The following is a 22,014-nucleotide window of genomic DNA, read 5'->3' as shown; positions in this document are numbered from 1 at the left end:
AGTTAACAACTACTCACAACTAGTGCCCTGATGTCCTGGCACATACGTCGCCAGTTGTGTTGTAATAATAAAAATGTAAATAAAATATTATTGCTGAATATTGTTAGTTACTCATATGAAAACACATTTTTGTAGGATTGCGTTATTAGTAATGTTCTGTGCTTATTTGAATTTTTTTGTGCTACCAGACTTCACTTACATTTCAGTTGTAGTTGCAGGCAGTGGACTCCGAGAACACGGGCGCTTGTAGTAATCAAGAAAATTTGACCTTGTATGTATTCACGTACATTTTTTTAGAATAAATACATTTTCCTTTTAGCATGTTTTTTTACACACATGATAACCTCAATTGTGTAGATAAATGGTAGCTATAGAAACCTAAGATCTTTAAAGAATGGTTTATATGATTTTCGGCTGTTTGCATTTTCCATTATCCTCGAAGTCTTTTTTCGGTTTGTAGAAGGTTGCTATGATACGAGGGCAATTTCCCCAGAATATGGCCATATCTCAAAAGGGAATGTATGCAAGCATAATAGAGCACTCCAACTGTTTCGGATTTTGTGTTGTTCCGTTTAATTCTCATTCTGTATGTCATTTTAGATAGTTTATAATTTCAGAATGTGATGTGGGAATTTCATTTACAGTTGTCTTTAAGTAAGTGCCAAGAAATGTTGTTTCATTGACAATGTTAATTTTTTTGTTTCCATAGACATGATTGAGTTTAATAGATTTTTTTTTTACAGTATGTGAAAGTGTATGGCGACTGTTTTTTGAGGGTTCATCGGTAGCTTATTCCTCACAAATGTGAGGAAATGTTTTCATTTGCGACTTTAGCATATAGACTAAGGGCCTTTTCTTTTCACCTTCAATCAATAGACTGGTGTCGTCTGCAAATAGCACTGGTTCAGAGTATTGAAAACATAGAGAAAGATACCAAAAATTCAGCCGTCTGGTACAGCACGGGTTAATGTGAAACGTTTCGAGTGATAAGCTTGGAGTTCATTTTATTCCATATGTTTGATCTCTGTTATAGAAATATTACACTGAACATGAAGCTGTCTACTTCTAATTTTTCATTAAAGAGAAATAGCGATTGTGATGACCAAATCAGAAACTGCAACAGCTGGTTTCCAGATGCCATAGTTGATTGGGCTAGCAAATTTGCTTCAGCCCTTGTAAACACGACAGCGAAAAACAGTTTCCGAAATTCGGTTTTCGTCTTCCGGAAGATATGTCGCTTGTAAGCGTAGCGACTTCCAGCTTTATTTTAAGTTCCTATATTATTTACGACGCTTCACTTTACGAAATACAGACCTTTAAGTGTGATTAAAATGGCAAGCCTACCTCGTTTATCGATTTCTATTGTATCTCACGGTTTCATTTTTTGAAAAATGGAATATGTGGGTAAAGTATACAGAGAAATAAAATAGAATCAATTTTCTGATAACATTATTAATACCAAAATCACACTATACTTTGGATTGGTGGGCAATGGAACTGTCACCGTGTTTATTAAATAGTTTTGAAATAGTTAATTTGTTCTTCTTTACAAATTTTTCTTGTCATGTAATCAGAGGCTGTATTCTTTCGCGTTCTCATGACTCTTCTTGGCTATCTTATAATTAGGCAAGAAGCGAAATATGTCGATATTTTGCCGACAGCTGCTGTTCGATATCCAGTTTAGCAGGTGTAAACTTTCACCGACCCTGTCCAGAGAAGTTAATAACACAAGCGTTCCGCCATAATGTTATAATGCGACTGGATTTGTTTACAGTAGATGATACTGTTTTACTTGTTGGGGAAGGGAATTTTTCCTTCTGTGTTGATCTTGTATCAACAAAGAAATTTGTCAACATCACGGCGTCATGTTTAGATACTGAAGTGAAAACAAAGAAGGCTGAAGAGAATGTGCTTTACCTGAAACAGAAAGGTTTGGCTTGTTTTCATATGTATTACTGTATGCATGTGTGTATCGCTTTGCTTTATTACGTTTATGTAGATGAAGTTATTGCATATTTCCTTACGAAGCTCTTGTATATTTACATGAATGAAGGCATATTTCATACGTAGCATTATCCAACCGAATGTTTGGGAAGTTAAACCGGAGGGAATAAAAGATGATTGTGGATTAATGGCGAGTAAATGTACAGAAGGCAAGACATTATAGTGGAGAATGGCGTGTGCATTGTATCATTCCTATTGCGCATTCTTGGGATCTACTTGATCTCGGTGAACGTGTTCTGTGCGAGATGTTTGGCAACATAACGTTTATGCATGCATCGTGATGTGGAAGACTAATTTCATTTGAGGACTGCTGTTGGTTCATACGTGTTATTATTTTCATTCGTTACTTGCATTGTATCTTTTTGTAGTTAGAGACTTACATTCCAAATGTCTTTAAGGTAGTTGTTAAAAATGCAGTTTATCTGACTTCGTCAAGAGACAAATTTATGAGGAACTACGTAATATTTCTACTGACTTTAACAAATTTTTATTCTCCAGATGTCACTAATTTACAAATTTGATTTCTTCACACTTGATTAAGTGCAACAGTTTGTTTTGCTGCTGTAGGCCTATTAGTTTTTGGCATGCAAGTTGTTGTGACAGATTGACCTGTAGTGACCACCACTTCATCATTTTTTGAACCAGTGAGGCTACACATTTGTAAGCCAGCTAGTCACTATATTCCTTCTTGCACATCAAAAGTTCTGATTCTAGAAATGCCTCTCTATTTGGAGTGACACGTTGCATTTTTCTTCTCAAGGAATGTCCATTTCATATACTCACCTATTTCGTGTGAATGTCAATTCCTCATTAGCCAGTATTACAGAGACTGAGAGATGATGAGAGCGCTGTGATTAATGGTTCCCTGGTGAATACATGATACTGCACTTCCAAAAAATATGTAGACATCTGTTTTCATTCAGTAGACTCAGCAATACAATGCCGACTCAGGCTCTGTACCTGTTGACAGGTGTGTAGGCAGGCAGCATACTCCATTCTCTCTCAAAAGATAGAGAGAGATATCTGCAGATGATGAAAACAATTGAAGGTTTCAGCATTCTGCGCAATTGTCTTACTTCCTTAACTGTCAAGATCCTTTGTAACTACCATGCAGGTTATAGACCATATGTTCACCTTGAGTCAGTTTCTTAAAGAACTGAGAAAATAAATGGCCCAGAATGTCTTCCATGATTTTGAAGAGAGATGGACGAGTTTTCCACATTCGCTCGTGATAAATAGGCTACTCTTGGCTTGAAAATAAAGTTAAGTTACCTCATACTGGGTAGAATAAGAGTCAGTGGGAATAAATTTAGAACTTCCAATTAAAGTCTGCCTGCACAACCACAGATATTCTGCTGATCTTTGTACACTGTCAGATAAGATGGATGTAATTAAACCTGCTGATGCCACCCATCTACTTTGACTCATGATGTGTTCAAAGTAGAAGACATAAAACTATCATCTGACTTCTGTATGCATATAATATGCTCCATAACAAGAATAGAAGGTGCTTGGAAGAAAATGCTGACCCGTAATTTAGTAAAGGTTAATCGCATCACACAATCTGTTGAGTTTTATGAATGCACCATGTACTGGTAACAAGAAGTTTTCTATGTGCTGTTAGAAAACAAGGTCTACTCAATAAATTTCTTTGTGTTATTGTATTTATGCTCTTGTCTTTGAATGTAATCAAACTTAAATCATGCAGTAACTCAAAATACACTCATATGGGTTACCACTTTCTATCAACAAACAGTTCTGTTGTAGTTATTGGGTTGTATTATGAATGATGCAAGACATCCACATATATTTTCGAAGTGTGTCATCACATACCAAATAGATGGCAGTTGCGATATTTACTTGATCAAATAGATGGCAGTTGTGATATTTACTTTTGTTTCAGTGAGATTATTATATGGCATTTTGTTAACACTGTGTCTAGACCTTGTGAAAATACAGAAGTGTCCGATTCCGTCCGTCTCCTTGACCCATGATGTCGCAAGTATGGCAGAAACGACCATAACCTACGACTCCAATATGGTGCCTATGATGTCATTACGTAAACATGACCACAAACATGAAAATAAACCCGCACACACACACACACACACACACACACACACACACACACACACACACACACACACACACGCGCGTTCCACAAAAAATCTAATGAAACTAACGAGGCAAGTGTGAGAAAATGAGAGTTTTTGGGTGGGGACAAAGTAAATATAAACAAATCTAGACACACACCACCATACCAAACCACACAAAACGACGGAAAAAACTGACAACACAAAACTCCCCAAATTCCGCTAAACACAATATCCTCTGGAATCGAACACTTTGCTTGACCTATATAGGTCAACAGAAACTACCGATACCAAATCATAAAACCCAAAACCACATCCACAACCATCACTACCTCAAAAAACACAACAAACCAGCAAAATTGGAATCAAACACTTCCCTTGACCTGTTAACCTTATGACAACTCCTTGGTCTGAGACGCCGAATTTTAGTAAGCCTCATTTCTTCACGAAACCATGAAAACTTCATGACTTCATCCAAAAAACCGAATAGTTGAAGAAATTTTATTAGAGAGAATGCACTGTCCTCCATCATCGCCGGCAACCGAAAACTGTTGAACTTGCCAGTCATATCCATACCTACCAAAGGCATAAAAAAAGCAATTTACCAAAATTCACACACGACGAACAGAAAAAAAACTATAATAACATTGATATAACAAAACCAAAATCGTTAACTCACTGAAAAATATTCCGCTGAAAGCACAGTCACTACTGATACCACACACGTGCAATGCTACCACGCAAATGAACCCCATACCCTTAAACACACCACCAGAGAGAAACACCAATTGCAACAATACGCCACCTATACACACATCACACACGCAAACTAAACCAAAAACGTTACCTAACACCCAACACATAAACACACCACCAGAGAGCACCAGCGATCACATCAAAACGACAGCTACAAACGCACCACTCTAACAAACTAAATTCCGCATTGTCGTGACGTCACACACCACAACAGCCTTATGTCACGGGTCAAAGCCGACGTGGGATCGGGCGCTTCGGTTGACCTGACCTTGTGTGTGCCGTGGTGCCTTTAAAATTGTGGTTGGTTCACATTTGATTTGCCAGTATGTGTGTTCTGTATATTTGTGCTACATAGAATTTGCTTGGAGTTGTTATTATGGAGGATGTTGCCAATTGTATTGGAGTTTGTCACAGCAGCTCCCCTTCTTCTGGAACAGATTCAGAGATAGGGAGAAATGTCACTTTATTTTATTTATTCATTCATCCAGGGGATTTTTTATCAATATAATGAAAATAAGTTGCTTCAATTGGGTTTTTCTTGTTTGTTGTTGTTGGTTAGTTTGTTCATGAGCTACAGCTTCAGGATGTTAATTCGCTCACTTGTTACTTCTCCACAGTTGGCAACCTCGTAAAGCTCAGACTTTGATTTCAAAATTATGCAGTTTCCAGTGGAAGTCAAAGAGTATAGCAAAATAGCCAATCTTGAAAATAAATAAAACATTTCTGAAATTAACGTAGGCTAATGTAAATTCATGCTCTCAAATACAATGACTGTCTGTTCATATTACCATCTCTTTATAAAAGACACCACAATAATCTCAATGCAAAATTTCAAGCTGACAGTTCGAGATGCAACTGTAATATGCATATCATACATATTTGATAGTTATTGAGATTCTTCTGTTGTCTTTGAGGACATGATCATTATTATCATGGCATCCTGTATCTCCAGTCCAGGACACCACAGCATGGGTTAACTGAAAACTTAGCAAGTACTGCAAATCGTGGTAAAGTTGCAAGTGCTGTCTCACTTTGAAAACAAATGTCATCTGTCCGTGTCCATGTATGTGCGTGAATGGTGATGAAAACTTCCAAACAGCTTGTTATCCTCATTTATGTAACTAATTAAGATGTCATGACTGGCATTTGTCAGTTACATATATGTTGGGTAACACGTCACTTTACCTAAGTGTTATGTTACACCATACAATATATGTACACAGAGAATGTATAAGTATGTCTATGAGCACAGGGAAGGTGGTCCTCATAGTCTTGTGGAAGAAACCATGCTGGCATTTGCCTGAAATGATGTAGGATAACCTAAATTTGGATAGTTGGACATAGAAAACTCCATCCTCCAGAATATGAAGTCAGTATCTTAACAACTTCCACATTTCAGTCAACGCTGTCTCCATGATTTCTATGTTGCAACAGGAAACAGTTAACAATTTGTTTGAAGTGTGAGGCTCATCAGGGAAGAGATGGGATGACTTAAATAAGTTAATTTATTGCACTTAACAACTGGTTACCGCGCTGTAACTATATCTCGATGTAATGTTTACGAGGAAGAGTATGTGATTTGAGTGGTTCCAGTTAAGTTTTGATAAAAATCTACATTTGTGTTGTTCCTGACAACAGAAGTGTTGAACCATTAACAGGCACACAAAAAAGAGTGGAAGCTTTGCTAGCTTTAATGTGGATATTTTAATGAACTAGAGTACACATGTATACAAACACCATCCCCATATCAACATAAAACACACACAGCTGACACACAGTGCTGAGTCTGCAGTTTGTCAGGTACACAGGGGTGAGGGATGGAATGCGAGAAGCAGAAAGGGGGGGGGGGGGATTGGGGAAGTATGGCTGACAGCTCGGAGGGAAGCAGGAGGTGTGGAGATAGGAATGTGGGACAGAGAGGCAGCAGCAGAGATAGAGAGACTAGTTAAGCAACTCAACGCTTCTACTACTCAGTGAGTTTTCTTCTTTGTCCTAAATTATTTCCAGTGTTTATTTTGCATGCAATGAAGTGTGCTTTAGTTGGAAGTACTGATTGATTGGATTCCTTTATGTGGGAGGTTTGTAGTGTTGTAGTAAGTAGGAGGGGGAAAAATGTGGCATGGTCTAGGAGTTCATGGTAGGAGTTGATGAGTTCTGTTTTGGAAAGGATAAATACAATAAGGGTAAGCTGATAGTTGTGATTAGGGTTTTTGGCTCTTTTGTGTTTGGTAAGGTTCGATGAGACTTGCTATTAAGATAATGAAAAAGGAGACACTGCCATGCTAATAGATATTATTAAAGGAAATATAGAGGATAGAAATGTGATTTATTCGGATGTGTGGACTTCTAATGAGGTGGGGGCTAGGGTTTTTAGTTATGAGTGTTTTATTTTTAATCATTGTGTGGGGTTTCTAAATTTTGAAACCAGTTCGCACCATTACTGTAGAGGAATATTGCTCTGCTATTATTGGATCTGTTGGAAGGAGTCTCAGATCTACTCAGCAAGTGTGTGAAGGAAGGAAGATTAGGGTTTAATGTCCCTTCAACATTGAGGCCATAGAGATAGAGCACAGACTTGGATTGTTTCAAGGATTGGGGAAAAAATTGACCATGGCCTTTCAAAGGAACTGTCCCATCATTTGCCTGGAACAGTTTATGGAAATTGTAAAAAAACTGAAATCAGTGTGACCTTAACGTGGGTGTGAACTGTTATCCTTCCGAATCAGAGTCCATTGTGCTAACCATAAATTTGTTTGGGCAAGTGTATGTGGAGGAGGAATACCTGTAGGTGAATGTGTTTTGTATTACATTTTGAAAGCTGTGTCTTCTGCACATGTGGCTTTATTAAATTTAATTTTTGAGGTTTATTTTATTGAATGGAAAGAGCACAGGGGGAAGTTAGACTGTGTGTGTGTGTGTTAATCATTTAGTATGAGTGTAAGATATGTTTCTTTAATTTTTCCTTTACTATTATTTTTGCTATTTTGGATGCCTCTCTGTGTAATCTTCATTAGGAATAGATGACTGACTTAATTGTGAGCAGAATAAATTTTTTATTATTGTACGAGTGGAGATGCTGAGGTATCAAATGGAGGGTTGCTTAGAATATGTTGTTTATTATAACTGTGTGTAATTCTTGTGGAGATGGCGATAAATTGGGGTAGGTTGCATTGATTGTGAATCTGTGTACAGTTATGGGAGATGATCCATTTGTGGATAAGAGAGGGGAAGAGTTTCTTGGTTAGTTGATCGTTTTGTGTCACAGATCTCTACAGATATTAGAGGTGGTGATTATTAGTAAGTTATTTATTGATTTGTGCAAAAATTGCATTTAAATTTGTCATTTATTTCATTCGAGATTTTAGCAGCAGTTGATAGGCTTATATATCTGTATTTTTAATTGTTGTTATTTTATAACCTACTGAATTTGAATGTAAGGTTTTCCCTACCAGAAACCCTTTGTTCCAGTGGAAGTCCTGTAGTTTGTCGACATTTGTTTTGCTAATAATGTTTTTATTTTATTGTTAGTGGTGTCATTCAGCAAGAGATTTTCGAAGCTAGTGTGCCTGTCATGTTGATGACCTCATCGGTCTATTACTGTGATGATGTGTCATTAATTAATCATTTTTTCTTGTGACATCACATTCATTGGCTTCACCATCTGTCAACCAAACTGCCGCTCTTCAACCGTAGACCTCAGACTGTGATACAGACTCTAGTGCTGCAATCTACATTCCAAAAAAATAATATATAACTAAAATGAAAATTACCTCTGTTCTATTCTATCTCTGTCTATGCATGCATTATATCACATGCCACATCATCGCTACATCATTAGCCGAAGACAGAAGCTCTGATAAATTAACTACTCTTATTGGAAAAGCCTCAGAAGGTTTCTCAGCTGTATCTGTAAATTTAAGAGCACAATTCAGTACTGATATTTATATTTTGTTAGTGTGTAACCTAGCTTGTTCTGTATCCCTGAAGATACTCTCTCATAATGTGATCTGGAACATAATGAATGAACGAACTGGAAGTTTTAGCATGTTCTTTCCTTTGATGTGCCAGCTGAGTTCTTAAGAAGCTACTTAGCTTTTAGGATGTCTCGTAAAATAATATTTGTTGATGCATACAGAGCAGTACCAAGAAGGTGAAGGTTGAGTATTAGAGGTTGCTCTCCACCACTAAAGAAGAAATCTGAGGAAGCAAAACATTTTTTTGTAAAGGAAGAAAGAAAGCTAGTAAGTTCCCATTAGCCAAAAGAAAGTGAATTGCTTCAAGATAATGTGAAATCTGAAAGTGGAACACAGAGATCAAGTTACTAATGCCAAGCTGTAAAAGAGTGGCTTGTCATGGAACATTAGCAATAAAAGTGTGAATAGTATTTTGACAACCAAAACCTGCATGCGTATATTAAATGTCATCTAGCTAATGTGGTGGAGTTTAAGACTGAGTTAAAGATGTTAACGTTGTACGGTTCCTTCTACTCTTATTGAAAAGAATCTTCTCAGAAACCTTCCAATTTATTTTTTACAACTATTTTATTATTATAATTAGCATTGTAACACAGTTCTCTCTCGTAATGTTAAGTAATTTCATTATGACTGAAACACACATGTGTAGTGTTTTACATTATGTGTTATTTAACGTAATAGTTTTCAGCTATCAGGTCATCTTCAGGTATAAAAATAAATCTTACTATTGTGCCCAGTTACAAACCAAAAGCAAAAAACTGTTAGTTTAAAAACAAAAATTGCAGAATATTACACAGGAGTGTTCATTCATGAACCACAGAATCTTCTGAGTGGATGTGATAGAAAATGAGTAGTGTAATGAAATAATGACCATGAACAGATGTAAATTGTATGATGGGAAGAGTAAGCCAGAAAGCAAAAGAGTTACAGCTCATCAAAAAACACTGGAATGTAGAAAGAGAGAATGACAGAAATATAGATGTGCCACAAATTCAAACAAGTAGTTTTTCTGCAGGATAACATGTGGAAGCAGTTGTATATGAAGTCATACTGCCTAACAGCTAGGTAATAATTATTACACTTTATATATGCCCAGTGGGAAATTTTCAGAAGTTATTAGAAAAATTTGAAACCATATTATGTCACTGTCTTAAAAAAAAAAAAAAAAAATGTAATTTCAGTGTCAATCTTTTTTGAAGGAGTCAAACCGAAAACAAGATATAAAAATTTTACTCTATACAGTCTAACCTCAGCTGTAAACTTTTCCGCCAGAAGTGTCCAGGACAGTAGCAATGTAATAGAAAATATTTTAGTATGGCAGGATGATATACACTACCGGAAATGGAAAAAAGAACACATTGACACCGGTGTGTCAGACCCACCATACTTGATCCGGACACTGCGAGAGGGCTGTACAAGCAATGATCACACGCACGGCACAGCGGACACACCAGGAACCGCGGTGTTGGTCGTCGAGTGGCGCTAGCTGCGCAGCATTTGTGCACCGCCGCCGTCAGTGTCAGCCAGTTTGCCGTGGCATACGGAGCTCCATCGCAGTCTTTATCACTGGTAGCATGCCGCGACAGTGTGGACGTGAACCGTATGTGCAGTTGACGGACTTTGAGCGAGGGCGTATAGTGGGCATGCGGGAGGCCGGGTGGACATACCGCCGAATTGCTCAACACGTAGGGCGTGAGGTCTCCACAGTACATCGATGTTGTCGCCAGTGGTCGGCGAAAGGTGCACGTGCCCGTCGACCTGGGACCGGACCGCAGCGACGCACGGATGCACGCCAAGACCGTAGGATCCTACGCAGTGCCGTAGGGGACCGCACCGCCACTTCCCAGCAAATTAGGGACACTGTTGCTTCTGGGCTATCGGCGAGGACCATTCGCAACCGTCTCCATGAAGCTGGGCTACGGTCCCGCACACCGTTAGGCCGTCTTCCGCTCACACCCCAACATCATGCAGCCCGCCTCCAGTGGTGTCGCGACAGGCGTGAATGGAGGGACGAATGGAGACGTGTCGTCTTCAGCGCTGAGAGTCGCTTCTGCCTTGGTGCCAATGATGGTCGTATGCGTGTTTGGCGCCGTGCAGGTGAGCGCCACAATCAGGACTGCATACGACCGAGGCACACAGGGCCAACACCCGGCATCATGGTGTGGGGAGCGATCTCCTACACTGGCCGTACACCTCTGGTGATGGTCGAGGGGACACTGAATAGTGCACGGTACATCCAAACAGTCATCGAACCCATCGTTCTACCATTCCTAGACCGGCAAGGCAACTTGCTGTTCCAACAGGACAATGCACGTCCGCATGTATCCCGTGCCACCCAACATGCTCTAGAAGGTGTAAGTCAACTACCCTGGCCAGCAAGATCTCCGGATCTGTCCCCCATTGAGCATGTTTGGGGCTGGATGAAGCGTCGTCTCACGCAGTCTGCACATCCAGCACGAACGTTGGTCCAACTGAGGCGCCAGGTGGAAATGGCATGGGAAGCCGTTCCACAGGACTACATCCAGCATCTCTACGATCGTCTCCATGGGAGAATAGCAGCCTGCATTGCTGCGAAAGGTGGATATACACTGTACTAGTGCTGACATTGTGCATGCTCTGTTGCCTGTGTCTATGTGCCTGTGGTTCTGTCAGTGTGATCATGTGATGTATCTGACCCCAGGAATGTGTAAATAAAGTTTCCCCTTCCTGGGACAATGAATTTATGATGTTCTTATTTCAATTTCCAGGAGTGTAGTTTTCATCCATTTTTTGAATGAGTTGTCACATCATGACAGTGAATCAGCCATACATTATGTCATAACTAGGAACACCTTTAGAACAATTAATGAACTCATGACACATCTCTTTAGAAGAAACCTGCAAACCAGCAGCTGGAATTATGTATATGAGACAATGAGTGTATATTTTAAATTTAATGAACATATATGTAAATTTCTCTAAGCATGTAACAGCTGTTTCACTATTTAGACTTTGAAATATGGCTCTAGTGGTGTATCAAAGGAACCTTTGATAACAACAGATATTAAAGTATTGTGTAGCAGAAAGAGAGAACTGTAGAAATTAGGATAAGCATAGGTGTGCAACTGCTTTCATATTATAGAAAGTACTTTATTCAGGAGTGTTGCAACAAAATCAAAAAACTTTCATGACATGTCTGGATTTGTAAGTCTGAAAATAAAATGAAAACATTGTTGGGTGTAGTTAGAAGGAAGCAAAGTTATCTAGTTATTAAAGATAAAGATCAAATGGCCCACGTCATCAAACATATAGTAAGCCTCTTTATCAGCCACTTTCTAAATGTGACTGAGAAACTTGATACAATTAGCTCAGATGAAAAAGAATTTCAGTATATGGGACAGTCCATACAACAAGCTTTCAGTTAAATCAAGATAACACCAATTTCTTCCAGGACATCAGAAAATAATTAACGCTGCTAAGAACAAAAATACTCACATGATTGAATACATCTCAAACAAAATGTTAGAGCATTTTCTTCTTATACAACTACCATACTCAACCATATGTTTAATACATCACTTTCAGAGAGTATCTTTCCAGACAAGCTGAAGTATGCCTGATTTAGAAATTTAGTAGGACACACATTAATAAGTAGTCTTTTCTTTCACTATTCACTTGTTTTGCAGAAGTTTTGGAGTAGATAATGTATTTAAAAATGGTTGAGCTTGTGTGCAAATATAAGCTTCTGAATTATCACAGTTTGGATTCTATAATGGCCTCTCTATGGAAGCTATCTGCCATTTTGCTGCCCATGTATTAAATTATCTGAATGACAAAATTTCACCTACCAGAATTTTTGTGGCCTATCTAATGTATTTTACTGTGCAAATAACAACAGCCTTTTTGCATTCGACCTGCAGTGAACAAGTAGTTCACTTCGCACTTACAGTTAAAACACGAAGAAAAGATAATGTTAGATATTTGTCATAGTGACTCTTCTTCTCAGTGGATAGAAATTACCACTGGCACTTCACAGTGTTGAGTACAGAGACCGGTCTTGTGCCTGTTGTTTATAAATGACCTTCCATGTAACATTGATGAAGCACAAGTGCTCTTTACCTGTGATACAAGTGTCTAATTAAGCCCAACAGAGGTGCAGCAGTAGAAGGGACAGTAAAGAAATATTCAGAGTTATTCATTATTGAAACTTACCGGCAGATTAAAACTGTGTGCCCGACCGAGACTCGAACTCGGGACCTTTGCCTTTCGTGGGCAAGTGCTCTGCCATCTGAGCTACCAAAGCACGACTCATGCCTGGTCCTCACAGCTTTACTTCTGCCAGTATCTCGTCTCCTACCTTCCAAACTTTGCAGAAGCTCTCCTGCGAACCTTGCAGAACTAGCAGTCCTGAAAGAAAGGATATTATTGATTCTTGGTTATTGTTCTGTCACTTAATTTAGATAAAGCACAGTTTACTCAGTTATGTTCAAGGCAACATACGCTGACAAACTGAAACATTATGACCACTTCTCACTGTGAGGTCAAATGCTGCCTGGATGTGACATGCAAAGGAAGTATAAAAGCTGGGCAAAGACAAATGGGGATTCTTTCTGCAAATGATGAAATCCACCTGACATAAGTAACTTTGACAAAGAGCAGACTGTTACGACACAGCACATGGAAATGAGCACCTCGTAAATAAGAGCTGTTGTGCTAGAATGTGGAGAATGGAAGTTTGCCACCCTGTAAGCAGACCCATCTCACAATGGGGCTCCACAGCAGATGACTCTGCCATGTTGACCCAATGGCACCTCCAGGGGGCTCACAATCTTTTGTTACTGTTTGTGTGGTGAGCATTGACCCCCAAGTGACTGCAGTACTTTTACTTTCTATCTTTTTTCAGACGTATTCATGTGGACAGATTTTCTCATGACAACCAAGCTCACTCATAGGATGTCAGTTACAGCTTTTCACAGTTTGTTCCTTCTATTTTACACCATATATTTTGTTGAACTTGCATTTGGTCCCTACATCTGGGTTTGACCTCCACATTTTCAAAATTATTTTTACAGAATGTGCAGGCCATGCAGGGAAGGTTGCCTAAAACCAAGGATGGTAGCTTGTCCATGTGGGTGGTCATCAGGTACCTGTTTGTGGTAGCCCCCTGATCACACAGCAATCACACTATCAATGCTCAAGATGTCACCTTCCTGTGCATTGGGGCTCCACAACACTGGCTGTTATGTCAGATAGCCTTTGTTTCACATATGTAGCACCATTGGAGAGAACATTTGTTCAGAGTGGCATTATGTCGGATATATGGCAAAAATTATCAGCCCATGGCTGCGAGGCTCCAGCAGCCTCTTCAGGCAGATCACAATTCAGTGCTGATCTTCATGACTGTAAGAAATATCCCTCCTTCGTCATGCTGTGGGGAAGGAAAACAAAACCAACCTGCATGCATACAATTACTTGCCTCAATTCGTGGTACAACAAGGTTGACACAGGCACTTCATCCTTGCTTTTGAGGGCAGTTCGCTTCCCTCTGGAAAAATCATGGTTTACTGTTGCAATGTGAAGTTGTATATCTCACCCCGGATCTGGTGCTTTTTAAATACCTGCACTTCAGGCATGCATACACATGACGTGTTTTAGATCTATGGAGCCTGTGGCCAGCCGCTTCACAGAAATTAACCATGTGTGCAGCCACCTGTCTATGTGAATTGCAGGAGCAACCACACTCCCTGATCCCCCAAGTGTGCTACACCAATCAAGAAACGCAAAATCCAGAAACTGATGGTCACAGATTCTCTCTTATATTTGGAAGCTCAGACAAGACGCTATTGTTTTTATCCAGTCCCACTGATATCAGCCTTCACCACTTCTTTGATCAGATCATCAATAGTTCCTAGTGTATTTATTCACTTGACATAGACCTCCATAAACTTGACCATTGGAGGTGATAGTTCTCTGCTCTAATAGTTCCTGCAGCACCATTTTTGAGGGCCACCCTGAACACCTAGCCAGATGAGCAGCACCTTTCTCCGTCATTTACTGGCGATAGGGCGGGAACCCTGTGCCCTGAAATCCTCAGATCACTAACAGACACAAGCAAGTGGCTGAAGGAGTCAAGGACTATTGATTCCATAGCTGCTCACTCATTTTGTGTTCCTTACCTATTGTGGGTAAGCCCCCCCCCCCCCCCCCCCTCCGCACACACACAAGAATCTCAACCATCAAAATTCGTGGAAGATGAGATGGAAGAAATCTCAGTAGAGGGCTTCTCCAATGGCCCTGGAGGGAGCAGTTCCCCCTCATGCCATCAGACTCTGAACCAGTGTTCATTGGCGTTGATACACCCCCACCGGTGACAGGCAGTGATCCAGGGGTGTGACCTGTCGTGACTGCTGGATGTCTAACCAGGACATTCTCAACAGATGATCCAGTGTAACGGCAATGAGCATTTTGTCACCTGCCAGAACCACAGAAAGTATATTCCTCTTTTTCTGTGATCTTTGTTGCGCTCCAACAGACACCACTGAATGGGCATTCTCGAAGTATTCGAGGTTACCACCATTCTGTCAGTTTTAACCAGCTCCTTGCTAAAGCTTGATACCTCATTCAGTGCAGTATGAAGGAATGCAGGGATCAATACACTGGTCACCCCTGCAGTGTATGTTGACAACTTTTGCATTTAGTATAGGTCTCAAGCTGTAGCCTTGGCTGAACATATGGAGGTGTTTGTACAGATGTCATCAGTGAACGGATTTCCCTCTGAAATACGTTGAAAGCAATAACAGCGTGAATGCAAACAATCCCAGTAATAGCCATTTATAGCCTCTTATTTACCTCTGGGCAGGGCGCTTACTTATCTTGAGATGACCACCATAATCCAACAACTATGCTTCCCCCCCCCCCCCCCCATACACACACACACACACACCACCCTTTTCTGATACTTGTGGATTTCAGTAGACCCTACCCTCTCTGAGGAAGTTCCAGTTCATGGTAGGGGTCTTCTGATTAGCCAGCTCCTTTGGAAAATTGATCTTTCTGCCCTCTGCGATGCTACTCCTACTACACATTTTAGAGCCACCCATGGCATGTTTTCAGCTACTGATCTTATTATCACTCTCTCCAATCTTGTGGCTTTGCTCCAATGGTTACTGTGCAGTGATCTTCATGACAGTGACTATTTTATGGTTATCCTGTCACTTCCTTGTCACCACTGAAGGGCCACTTACCGTGCTGGGCTCTCAAAAGAGCCAACTGACAACTGTGTTCCTCTGCTGTCACTTTTCCTTTCCCCCCCCCCCCCCCCCTTTATCAGATTGCGTTGACAAGAGTGTGGAAGATGTCTCCAACATGATCACCCATCCCGCTGGAACTACTATCCTCATTCTATAAGCCTCTTGTGCTGTTGGCTGGTGCTGTGGTGAACTAAAAACATTGCAGCAGCTATTCAGGGTTGTCAAAGGGCCCTGCAGTGTCTCAAGCAGCATTCTTCACAGACCATCCTTGTCACTTTTAATTGGCTCCTTGCTAAAGCTTGATATCTCATTCAGTGCAGTATGAAAGAATGCAGGGATCAATACACTGGTCACCCCTGCGCTGTATATTTGACAAATTTTGCCTTTAGTATAGCTCTCAAGCTGTAGCCTTGGCTGAATGCCAGATTCAAGGTGCCATCCAAAGGGCCTTCATTTGGACTCTTTCACGTGCCATCCCGTTCTCTCTCGTGAAAAGGTGAATCATCCCCAGACCCAGAACACTACTCGGGTACCTAGTGCTTGGATGTTGTTGCTCAGACCTAACTTTTTGGGATTCCTCTGTGATAAAAAAAAAAACTGACATGTTTGTCAACTAGCTGCATACAAAAACTTAATGTTCTCTGCCTCTTTCCCCACACCTTACAGCGTGAGGATCACTCCACTGTCCTCCTCTTTTACCAGGCCCTGATCTCATTCTGATTGCCAGTCTTATGGCTCAGCAACATCTTCAGATTTGATAGTTTTGCACCCAGTTTGTCAGCCTGTCGCCCCCATGAACTGTGGACCTTGCCATTGGTGGGGAGGCTTGCGTGCCTCAGCGATACAGATGGCCGTACTGTAGGTGCAACCACAACAGAGGGGTATCTGTTCAGAGGCCAGACAAACGTGTGGTTCCTGAAGAGGGCAGCAGCCTTTTCAGTAGTTGCAGGGGCAACAGTCTGGATGATTGACTGATCTGGCCTTGTAACACTAACCAAAACGGCCTTGCTGTGCTGGTACTGCGAACAGCTGAAAGCAAGGGGAAACTACAGCTGTAATTTTATCCGAGGGCATGCAGCTTTACTGTATGGTTAAATGATGATGACGTCCTCTTGGGTAAAATATTTCGGAGGTCAAATAGTCCCCCATTCGGATCTCCGGGCGGGGACTACTCAAGAGGACGTCATTATCAGGAGAAAGAAAACTGGCGTTCTACGGATCGGAGCGTGGAATGTCAGATCCCTTAATCGGGCAGGTAGGTTGGTAAATTTAAAAAGGGAAATGGATAGCTTGAAGTTAGATATAGTGGGAATTAGTGAAGTTCAGTGGCAGGAGGAACAAGAATTTTGGTCAGGTGAATACAGGGTTATAAATACAAAATGAAATAGGGGTAATCCAGGAGTAGGTTTAATAATAAATAGGAAAATAGGAATGCGGGTAAGCTACTACAAACAGCATAGTGAACGCATTATTGCGGCCAAGATAGACACGAAGCCAATGCCTACTACAGTAGTACAAGTTTGAATGCCAACTAGCTCTGCAGATGATGAAGAAATTGATGAAATGTATGATGAGATAAAAGAAATTATTCAGGTAGTGAAGGGAGACAAAAATTTAATAGTCATGGGTGACTGGAATTCGAGAGTAGGAAAAGGAAGAGAAGGAAACATAGTGGGTGAACATGGATTGGGGGAGAGAAATGAAAGAGGAAGCCGCCTGGTAGAATTTTGCACAGAGCACAACTTAATCATAGCTAACACTTGGTTCAAGAATCATAAAAGAAGGTTGTATACATGGAAGAATCCTGGAGATACTAGAAGGTATCAGATAGATTATATAATGATAAGACAGAGATTTAGGAACCAGGTTATAAATTGTAAGACATTTCCAGGGGCAGATGTGGACTATGACCACAATCTATTGGTTATGAACTGTAGATTAAAACTGAAGAAACTGCAAAAAGGTGGGAATTTAAGGAGATGGTACCTGGATAAACTGACTAAACCAGAGGTTGTACAGAGTTTCAGGGAGACCGTAAGGGAACAGTTGACAGGAATGGGGGAAAGAAATACAGTGGAAGAAGAATGGGTAGCTTTGAGGGATGAAGTAGTGAAGGCAGCAGAGGATCAAATAGGTAAAAAGACGAAGGCTAGTAGAAATCCTTGGGTAACAGAAGAAATACTGAATTTAATTGATGAAAGGTGAAAATATAAAAATGCAGTAAATGAAGCAGGCAAAAAGGAATACAGACGTCTCAAAAATGAGATCGACAGGAAGTGCAAAATGGCTAAGCAGGGATGGCTAGAGAACAAATGTAAGGATGTAGAGGCTTATCTCACTAGGGGTAAGATAGATTCTGCCTACAGGAAAATTAAAGAGACCTTTGGAGAAAAGAGACCACTTGTATGAATATCAACAGCTCAGATGGAAACCCAGTTCTGAGCAAAGAAAGGAAAGCAGAGCAGTGGAAGGAGTATATAGAGGGTCTATACAAGGGCGATGTACTTGAGGACTATATTATGGAAATGGAAGAGGATGTAGATGAAGATGAAATGGGAGATACAATACTGCGTGAAGAGTTTGACAGAGCACTGAAAGACCCGAGTCGAAACGAGACCCCGGGAGTAGACAACATTCCATTGGAACTACTGACGGCCTTGGGAGAGCCAGTCCTGGCAAAACTCTACCATCTGGTGAGCAAGATGTATGAGACAGGTGAAATACTCTCAGACTTCAAGAAGAACATAATAATTCCAATCCCAAAGAAAGTAGGTGTTGGCAGATGTGAAAATTACCAAACTATCAGTTTAATAAGTCACAGCTGCAAAATACTAATGCGAATTCTTTACAGGCGAATGGGAAAACTGGTAGAAGCCGACCTCAGCGAAGATCAGTTTGGATTCCGCAGTAATGTTGGAACACGTGAGGCAATACTGACCCTACGACTTATCTTAGAAAATAGATTGAGGAAAGGCAAAGCTACATTTCTAGCATTTGTAGACTTAGAGAAAGATTTTGACAATGTTGAGTGGAATACTGTCTTTCAGATTCTATAGGTGGCAAGGGTAAAATACAGGGAGCAAAAGGCTATTTACAATTTGTACAGAAACCAGATGGCAGTTATAAGAGTTGAGGGGCATGAAAGGGAAGCAGCGGTTGGGAAGGGAGTGAGACAGGGTTGTAGCCTGACCCCAATGTTATTCAATCTGTATATTGAGCAAGCAGTAAAGGAAACAAAAGAAAAATTCAGAATAGGTATTAAAGTCCATGGAGAAGAAATAAAAACGTTGAGGTTCGCCGATGACATTGTAATTCTGTCAGAGACAGCAAAGGACTTGGAAGAGCAGTTGAACAGAATAGACGGTGTCTTGAAAGGAGGATATAGGATGAACATCAACAACAGCAAAACGAGAATAATGGAATGTAGTCAAATTAAATCGGGTGATGCTGATGAATTAGATTAGGAAATGAGACACTTAAAGTAGTAAAGGAGTTTTGCTATTTGGGGAGCAAAATAACTGATGATGGTCCAAGTAGAGAGGATGTAAAATGTAGACTGGTAATGGCAAGAAAGCATTTCTGAAGAAGAGAAATTTGTTAACATTGAGTATAGATTTAAGTGTTAGGAAGTCATTTCTGAAAGTATTTGTATGGAGTGTAACCATGTATGGAAGTGAAACGTGGACGATAAGTAGTTTGGACAAGAAGAGAATAGAAGCTTTCGAAATGTGGTGCTACAGAAGAATGCTGAAGATTAGATGGGTAGATCACATAACTAATGAGGAGGTATTGAATAGAATTGGGGAGAAGAGGAGTTTGTGGCACAACTTGACAAGAAGAAGGGACCGGTTGGTAGGACATGTTCTGCGGCATCAAGGGATCACAAATTTATCATTGGAGGGCAGCATGGAGGGTAAAAATCATAGAGGGAGACTAAGAGATGAATACACTAAGCAGATTCAGGAGGATGTAGGTTGCAGTACGTACTGGGAGATGATGAAGCTTCCACAGGATAGAGTAGCATGGAGAGCTGCATCAAACCAGTCTCAGGACTGAAGACAACAACAACATTGTCATCCTGGAGTAAGATTTTACACAGTCACCTTCTGGACTAGTCCCATAGGTAGCCTTCTTGTCGAAGTGAGGATCTTTCCTCTTTGGCTCCAACAATACCATCTATTGCTCACTTATGCGCCATTCAATAATTTCCTGACCATCCAACTTATCAAATTATTTTTCCGTAGAAGCGGCATCAACCTCATGACCTGCCTCCAGTGGGATTACTATTTGAAATGCATCTCAGTGCCCTCTGCCAAGACATTTGTTCTTTTAGAATGTACTCCTTGTGTTTCCTCATACTCTCTCCCTCCACCCTCCTTGGTTAGTGCTCAGGTAACAAATTAGGATGAATCTGTTTCCAGAACCTAAATTTTCAGTTGTTACCATGACCATTCAGCTCTTCAGGAGTATCACTGTGCTATTGTGATTTACACTGACAACACCAAAACTGTGAATAGAAAAGTATATGCTCTTACATTTCCTGCCTGTCAGGAATGACATTTGTTGCAGGGAACACGCAGCATCTCTTATGGTGGTGCTGATGGTCATTAACAGCGTCCCACATTATATTAAACATGCCTCCCTCGACTACACTTCAATTTGTAATGATTCAATAAGCAGTCTCCAGACTGTTGATCGATGTTACTCATGTCACCCTTTACTCTGAGCTTAGTCATACTGTCTGCTCTGTTGTCTGAGGGTGCTAATTCATATGGGTATTGCAGAGAATGAACTCACTGATGGTTTGGTTACAGAAGCTATTACTTGCCCAAAAATCTCAGGCGCAGATTTGTAGATGCAAGTCAGTCCTCTGCTCAGCGTCTAGTGGTTTACTGCCCACTCTAATAATGTCCACACTATCAAGGAGAGTACTGCTGCATGACATTCATCTTTCCGTTGCTCCCAGAAGGAATCCACCTCCTACGTTGCCTTTACATCAGTCATACCACATTAACCCAAAGTTTTATTTTACAGAATGAGCCACCCCCGCATAGTGATTGTGGAGTTGTCAAGATCTGTGTGTAGACATCTAGTGCCACACACATCTTGAAACTTAACACAGACTTATCGCTCTGTGTCATGTAGAACTACTGCTGCATTACATTCCAAATGCGGACCAACATGCTATTACGCAGATAATCATAATATGTGGCTCATCAGTGTATATCATCATCGTCGTCGTAAGGTACAGGGGAATGGAAATATGTAAAACTAATTGTTCAAAATTCCATGATGTGAATACTGATCAGAACTTAAATTGAAAACCACCTACACTGTTGGCCATTGAAATTGCTATCCCAGTAAGGGTACCATTAGCCTACCTGGTTTGCCATGTGGTCTAACGCACTGCTTTCCAGGCGGGAAGGCGTGCTGGTCCCTGGCACAAATCTACCCGGCAGATTAGTGTCAAGGTCCGGTTTGCTGGCCAGTCTGTGGATGGTTTTTAAGGCAGGTTTTCCATCTGCCTCGGCGAATGCGGGATGGTTCCCCTTATTCTGCCTCAGTTACACTATGTCGGCTATTGCTGCACAAACACTATCTCCATGTATGCGTACGTCACATTTACTCTACCACGCAAATATTGGGGCTACACTCATTTGGTGTGATATGTTTCCGAGGGGTCCACTGGGGGCTGAACCGCACAATAACCTTGGGTTCAGTGTGGGGTGGCGGTTTGGTGAGTGGAATTATGTAGCCTGTTGTGAACCACTGACGGATACGGTGGGGATGAAGCCTCTCCATCGTTTCTAGGTCCCAGTTTTCGTTCAATACAATACAAGGGTACCACAAAAAGGATGAAGAATAGATGATTAAATTCTTAGGTGATTTGCAGGTGTATAGCATGTGCAATTTAGCAAACAGAACTGCCACTTCCAGCGACAACAGTGGTTCAAAACC

General features: G+C 40.7%; 1 protein-coding gene across 1 annotated transcript in view; it reads left to right on the top strand.

The window, feature by feature from the left end:
• Positions 1–1,840: 1,840 nt before the first annotated feature.
• The window catches only part of LOC126325488 (mitochondrial ribosome-associated GTPase 2), a 171,454-nt gene continuing 151,280 nt past the window's right edge, over positions 1,841–22,014 (top strand). Inside the window, exon 1 of the mRNA XM_049995197.1 lies at positions 1,841–1,930. The gene's annotated coding sequence lies outside the window, so the exon portion shown is untranslated. The remainder of the gene's footprint in view (positions 1,931–22,014) is intronic.

This window comes from Schistocerca gregaria, chromosome 2, assembly GCF_023897955.1.
Source record: "Schistocerca gregaria isolate iqSchGreg1 chromosome 2, iqSchGreg1.2, whole genome shotgun sequence".
Lineage (NCBI taxonomy): Eukaryota > Metazoa > Arthropoda > Insecta > Orthoptera > Acrididae > Schistocerca > Schistocerca gregaria.
The sequence above is the reverse complement of the archived record's forward strand: the minus strand, read 5'-3'. Positions and strand labels throughout refer to the sequence as shown.